This window comes from Mycteria americana (genome assembly GCF_035582795.1).
Source record: "Mycteria americana isolate JAX WOST 10 ecotype Jacksonville Zoo and Gardens chromosome Z unlocalized genomic scaffold, USCA_MyAme_1.0 Scaffold_18, whole genome shotgun sequence".
Classification (NCBI taxonomy): domain Eukaryota; kingdom Metazoa; phylum Chordata; class Aves; order Ciconiiformes; family Ciconiidae; genus Mycteria; species Mycteria americana.
The window spans coordinates 14,317,909-14,325,734 of NW_027445436.1; positions in this window are offsets into that span (position 1 = coordinate 14,317,909).

Below are 7,826 nucleotides of genomic sequence, written 5' to 3' on the forward strand. Positions count from 1 at the left end.
TAACAGCAGATATACTTATGATAGATTACTTGTATGTATATATATGTACGTTCATAATATTACCGGTACCAAGCACATTAAACCGATCCCAGAAGGGGGAAAAACCACCCCAGAAGTGGAAGGACAAACTGAATCGACCCCAGAAGTGGGCCCAGAAGGGGGGGACCAATAAAATAACAGACAGACTCTCACTTCAAGGATGATCTGCATCATGGAGTTTGGAGTCAGCCAGGTGTTCCTGGCGAGGGTCCAAGATCTCGTAGAAAGTTCGTGAAGGGAGTTCGACCTGTTTAGGAGTAGGAAAAGTACATGCAGCATCGGAAGTTCTCAGAGAGACAAGCTCCTTTTTGGGTAAAAATTAAGTCCTTTTTATATCATAGAGAAATAAGAGGGCGTAGGACACCATCACTTAGAGCAGCCAATAGATGCTGTTAATTTCTATTTTTCACCTGGAACAGCCAATAGACGATGATGATTACTATTATCTCAGACCTATTTTTATTTTTCCAGGCTGTTTTCCTGTTCTTCCAGTTAGAACAGCCAATGGCAGTTACTGATTCTTACTTTCTCAGGATATTTAACCCTTTTCCAGACTATTTTTCACCTTTTCAGATGATGAGTTGCTGTTACAGTTCCTTGGTTTTGCACTTATTAATGGTATCTCAGGATGTCTCCAGTTTCTAGGTATCCAGATGTATTTCAAAGATGCCAGCTGCATTTCTCAAGGATTCTTCTGGTTCACAGGCCTAGTACCTAAGCTTGCAGTTCCCAGGCTGGCAGGCATTTTCTCTGTCAGTATTTCAGCAGACATTTTCTTCTATTGAGTAATTTTCCCCTTCTAACCAGGTCACCTTTATGGCTGCTCACATCAGGGTGTTATCAAAAATACAAGCTAACAACTGGAGAACTGTGCAGATCAAAACCAGCAAGTGTACTTAATATTGGGTAACAAGCAGGAGGAGCTGGAAGCCACTGTGCAGCTAGAAAGCTACGATCTAATTGCTATCACTGAAACGTGGTGTGACAAATTGCATGACTGGAGCGCTGCAATCGATGGCTATAAAATGTTCAGAAGGGACAGGCAAGGAAGGATGGGTGGGGGTGTTGCCCTCTATGTAAAAGAGTGCATTGACTGCACAGAGCTGCCTTTGAAAAACAGCAGTGCACAGGTTGAGAGCTTATGGGTGAAAACTAGGGGCCAAGCCAACAAAGGAAACCTTGTGGTTGGTGTTTACTACAGGCCACCCGACCAAGGGGAGCCTGTTGACAAAGCATTCCTATTTCAACTACAGGAAGCATCATGCTTGCAGGCCCTGATCCTGCCGGGGGACTTCAATCACCCTGGAATCTGCTGGAAAAGCAGCACAGCAAGCTGTAAGCAGTCCAGGAGACTCTTGGAGTGCATCGAGGATAATTTCTTAATCCAGGTGACAGACAGCCCAACCAGAGGAGAAGCATTACTGGACCTATTCCTCACCAACACAGATGAACTAATTAGAGATGTCAAGATTGGTGGCAGCCTGGACTGCAGTGATCATGCCCTGGTGGAATTCACAATCTTGAGGGATATGGGCCAGGTGAAGAGTAGAGTCAGGATCCTGAATTTTAGGAGAGCAAACTTTCAGTTGTTTAAGGAATTAGTAGATGGGACCCTCTGGAAAACTGGCCTCAGGGACAAAGGAGCTGAACAGAGCTGGCAGCTCTTTAAGGACATTTTTCTTAGAGCGCAAGAGCTCTCGATTCCCACGTGTAAGAAATCAGGCAAGGAAGGCAGGAGACCAGCATGGCTGAGTAAGGACCTCCTGGTCAAACTAAAGTGTAAGAAGGAAATGCACAGGCAGTGGAAGCAGGGACGTGTATCCTGGGAAGAATATAGGGACGCTACCCGGATGTGTAGGGATGGGATCAGGAAAGCTAAGGCACAGGCGGAGCTCAATTTGGCAAGGGATGCGAAGAAGAATAAGAAAGGCTTCTGCAGGTACGTTGGCCAGAAAAGGAAGATTAAAGAAAATGTACCCCCCCTGAAAAATAAGACAAGGAGAACTGGTGACAACCGACACGGAGAAGGCTGAGGTACTCAACAATTTTTTTGCCTCTGTTTTCAATGGTAATCTCTCTTCCCACATCTCTCAAGCCCTTGAACCTCAAGGTAGGAACTGGGGGAATGAAGTCCTTCCCATCGTAAGTGAAGATCAAGTTTGAGACAACCTGAACATACACAAGTCCATGGGACCCAACGGGATGCATCCCAGGGTCCTGAGGGAATTGGCTGATGTAGTTGCCAAGCCACTCTCCATCGTATTTGAAAAGTCATGGCAGTCAGGTGAAGTCCCCAGTGACTGGAAAAAAGGGAAACATCACACCCATTTTTAAAAAGGGTAAAAAGGAGGAACCTGGGAACTAGCAACCAGTCAGCTTCACCTCCGTGCACGGTAATATCATGGAACAGATCCTCCTGGGAGACATGTCGAAGCATACGGAAGACAGGGAGGTGATTAGAGACAGCCAACATGGCTTCACCAAGGGCAAATCGTGCCTGACTAATCTGGTGGCCTTCTACGATGGAGGGACTGCATCAGTGGACAAGGGAAGAGCTACGGATGTCATCTACCTGGACTGCTGTAAGGCCTTTGATACGATCCCCCTAACATTCTTGCTGCTAAATTGGAGAGATATGGGTTTGACGGATGGACTCTTAGATGGGTAAGGAATTGGCTGGATGGCCGCGTCCAAAGAGTTACAGTCAATGGCTCAATGTCCAAGTGGAATCCAGTAACGAGTGGTGTCCCTCAAAGGTCCGTACTGGGACCAATACTATTTAATATCTTCATCAATGACATAGACAGTGGGATTGAGTGCACCCTCAGCAAGTTTGGAGATGACACCAAGCTGAGTGGTGCAGTTGATTCGCTGGAGGGAAAGGATGCCATCCAGAGGGACCTGGACAGGCTTGAGGAGTGGGCCCATGTGAACCTCATGAAGTTCAACAAGGCCAAGTGCAAGGGCCTGCACCTGGGTCAGGGCAATCCCCAGTATCAATACAGACTGGGGGATGAACTGATTGAGAGCAGCCCTGCAGAGAAGGACTTGGGAATATTGGTGGATGAAAAACTGGACATGAGCTGGCAATGTGCACTTGCAGCCCAGAAAGCCAATCGTATCCTGGGCTGTATCAAAAGAAGCATGGCCAGCAGGTCGAGGGAGGTGATTCTCCCCCCCTACTCTGCTCTCGTGAGACCCCACCTGGAGTACTCCGTACAGTTTGGGGGTCCCCAGGACAAGAAAGACACAGACCTGTTGGAGCAGGTCCAGAGGAGGGCCACAAAAATGATCAGAGGGCTGGAACACCTCTCCTATGAGGAAAGGCTGAGAGAGTTGGGGTTGTTCAGCCTGGAGAAGAGAAGGCTGCGGGGAGACCTTATAGCGGCCTTTCAATATATAAAGGGGGCTTAAGGTTTTAAACTGAAAGAGGGTAGATTTAGATTGGACATAAGGAAGAAATTTTTTACAATGAGGGTGGTGAGACACATAAACAGGTTGCCCGGAGAAGTTGTGGCTACCCCATCATTGGAAGTGTTCAAGATCAGGTTGGACGGGGCTTTGAGCAACCTGATCTAGCAATATATGTCCCTGCCCACGGCAGAGGGGTTGGACTAGATGATCTTTAAAGGTCCCTTCCAACCCAAACCATTCTATGATTCTATGAAAACAGGAAAAAAAAAAAACCCAGGTCAAATTAAAAAGGCTACATCAAAGTTTTACTAAACTTTCCTTTTAAGGGAAAGTAATTCATAGATATAGGAATTAAAAATGGAACGCCATGAACATGGGTTTATCAAATAATAGTTTATGGCTGACTAACATGATACGTTTAGTCAGCTAACTTATTTAAAGCAGGGATGATGTCATTTAATTTTTGTATCACTCTTACTGGCAAACACAAAGAATGGGAGTTTACAGTAGATACAGGTTGCAGTGGAGGCTCAGATCATCCCTGAATATGCCCTGTAGTTGCAGTAACAGAAATTAATTAAAACCAGCATGAGATGTAATGTTATGGGTATAGTGACTCACATCAGTAATTTTTATAAGCTGGTGGCAGGGAGGGAAACAGGGTCATAATTTGAAAACTACTTATAAAGTAGTAGCCCCCAGGACCTCTTTGTTCCTAAATGACTATGATCCATCAATGTAACAACACTATGAAAAAAGGTGATTAGTTTTAATACACCACGAGGGAGGGAGAAAGGCTCTAAGGACTCATCTGAAATAACTGTTCATTAAAGCTTAGCCATCTGTGTTCAAAAATATATCTAAGCACAAAAAATACAGAGAAGGGGATGACAGTCAGAAAAGAGACATAATTACATTAGTTGTTACTTAGAAAACCTACTTTGGAACATGGGGAAGGAGAGTAATTAAGGAACAGTAAGGGGTCATTATTACAGGTTGTATTGAGAGGCAAAACCTGTATTCAAGCAAAAGAGGTAGAAAAGCAATGTGAAACACTAAAGAGTTTTTTAAATATTTCAAGTGTATCAAATGAAAGTATTCACATAATAAAAAAATAAAGTGGAATTAGGTGCAAATATTCATTTAATTTTCATGAAGGATTTCTTTTATGAGTTACAAACCAAAGTGTGATATCAATGAATTTGCAAGATCTCTAGGTGCACTTATAAACACTTCAAAACCACCTAAGGTAGTAAGCAGTAGATGTAGGCTGAGATGCTTTCCTACACCTGAGTTTTAATGTGAGTTAATTAAACTGACAGGAAAATGCATCAGTAACTTTTTACGCTTCTTCTGAGTTCAGAACTTCTCAAAGTTGGAGTGTAATCTGAGTTAGTCCAAATGCAGTTTTCTGGGGCATTCTCCGTCCTTGAGCTTCTTGGGATAATGTAACTCTGTCCTACCTTTATTGAATTGCGGTAGATTGATAACATAATTTAGCTCTATAATTCTAATTGCACGCTTTGTAAAAATAGGGTTTTCACTAGTTCTTTTGGCCCCAAATTCTTTTCTCTTTACTGTTTTGTTGCCTACATATGGACTCTGTGGAAAGCCATTCTGAAATAGAATTTTGAGCCCGGTCATCTTCACTCACGTACTTATTGATGCCTTCAGGAGGTTTGTAATGCAGGGCTTCTCATTACGGAAGCAATATTGAGCCTTATTATAATCTCTACTAAATTGTCCTGTACTGATTTCAGTCTCACAAACCTGTAGTTCCCCTTGGAAGCTTTTGGAATAAATGGGCCTCATATTTGCCACCTGTGGGGGGTTGACCTTGGCTGGCCACCAGGTGCCCACCAACCCACTCTATCACTCCCCCTCCATCAACAGGACAGGGGGAAAAAATACAACTAAAAGCTCATGGGTTGAGATAAGGACAGGGAGATCACTCAGCCATTACCATCACGGGCAAAACAGACTCGACTTGGGGAAATTAATTTAATTTATTACCAATTAAACAGAGAGTAGGATAATGAGAAATAAGAACAAATCTAAAAACACCCTCCCCCCTCACACTCCTCCCTTCTTCACCAAGCTCAACCTCACTCCCAACTCTTCTACTTCCTCCCCCTGAGCGGCACAGAGGGATGGGGAATAGGGGTTGTGGTCAGTTCATCACACGTTGTCTCTGCCGCTCCTTCTTCCTCATGTTCTTCCCCTGCTCCACCATGGGGTCCCACCCACGGGAGACAGTCCTTCACGAACTTCTCCAACGTGGGTCCTTCCCACGGGCTGCAGTTCCCTTCAGGGCACATCCCACCTGCTCCGGCGTGGGGTCCTCCATGGGCTGCACTATGGACATCTGCTCCACCGTGGACCTCCATGGGCTGCAGGGGGACAGCCTGCTTCACCATGGTCTTCCTGGAGCACCTCCTCCCCCTCCTTCTTCACTGACCTTGGCATCTGCATAGTTGTTTCTCTCACATATTCTCACTCCTCTCTCTCCCAGCTGCTGTTGCGCAGCATTTTTTTCCCTTTCTTAAATACGTTATCACAGAGGTGCTACCACCATCGCTGATTGGCTCAGCTTTGGCCAGCGGCAGGTCCGTCTTGGAGCCAGCTGAATCTGGCTCTGTCGGGCATGGGGGCAGCTTCTGGCATCTTCTCACAGAAGCCACCCCTGCAGCCCCCCCACCGCTACCAAAACCTTGCCACCTAAACCCAATACATTGACGCACTCCAAGAGTCTCCTGGTCTGCTTACAGCTTGCTGTGCTGCTTCTCCAGCAGATTCCAGGGTGATTGAAGTCCCCCGGCAGGATCAGAGCCTGAGAGCATGATGCTTCCCATAGTTGAAGCATGAACACTTCACTGACATCCTCCCCTTGGTCGGGCGGTCTGTAGTAAACACCAACCACAAGGTTTCCTTTGTTGGCTTGGCCCCTAGTTTTCACCCATAAGCTCTCAACCTGTGCACTGCTGTTTTTCAAAGGCAGCTCTGTGCAGTCAATGCACTCTTTTACATAGAGGGCAACACCCCCACCCATCCTTCCTTGCCTGTCCCTTCTGAACATTTTATAGCCATCGATTGCAGCGCTCCAGTCATGCAATTTGTCACACCACGTTTCAGTGATAGCAATTAGATCGTAGCTTTCTAGCTGCACAGTGGCTTCCAGCTCCTCCTGTTTGTTACCTATGCTGTTTGCATTGGTATAGAGGCACTTCAGCTGGGCTGTTGACCATGTCACCTTTTTAGAGGAACAAACCTTAATTCCTTTGAGGCATTTCACAGGTGTTTCCCTGTTGGTTCCTAATACATCAGCAGCCCCTGGCTCTTCTCTGTTGCTCAAAGCTTCATCCCCTTCCCCCACTAAATCTACTTTAAAGCTCTCCTTATAAGTCTGGCCAGCTTGTTGGCAAAGACCCTCTTGCCCCACTTGGTCAGGTGAATCCCATCAGCTCCCAACAGGCCTGGCTTCTCAAAGGTAGATCCATGATCATAGAAGCCACAACCTTGAGTATGTCACCAGCCACGCAGCCAGGCATTCACCTGTTCAATTCACCTCCTCCTTCCTGAAGCCTTTCCTCTGACTGTGAGGATAGAGGAGAACACCACCTGTGCTCCAGAACCTTTTAACATTGCTCCCAGGGACATATAGTCTCTTTTGATGGTTCTAAATTGCCTCGTCCCAGTATCGTTAGACCCTACATGGAATAGTAGGAGCGGATTATAATCTGTAGAGTTCACCAGGCTCAGCAGCCTTTCAGTGATGTCGTGAATATGAGCTCCTGGTAGGCAGCAGACTTCTCCAGAGAAATTGTCTGGATGGCAAATGGGTGCTTCGTTGCCTCTCAGTAAGGAATCTCCAATTACTAATACCTTACGTGCTTTTCTGGTGGCACTGGTTCTAATGTGGGTGGGTGATTGGATCAACTTTGCATGGTTGGTTTTTCCTGGATCCTGTCCGTTATTCAGGTGCTCTTCATTCTCCACACCCAGAGCGTCATATCTGTTACGTAGGGGCACTTCAGAGGAAGGGGGAAGGTTCTTCCTTCTGCCTTGAGCAGAGACAAAGGTCCAGTCTCCATCTTGTGAGTTACTTCTGTCAGTCAGCTCGAGTTTGAATTCAGGCTTACCTTCCCCTTGCGCAGCCTTAAGGCCAGGCTGTCGCTCAGCCTGGGACAGCGCACAATACCATGTATCGATCTCCCGCTCACATTCCTGGATACTGTTGAGCTCCTCTTCTAACATAGTGTGGTCTGAACAGCAACTTATTAACAGAAGCTTTATTAAGGTAATAAGAAAAGGAGCAACAAAGCGTCCATACAGTGACTCACCCAGTCACTGATAGTGAACGCGGGACCGTAAGC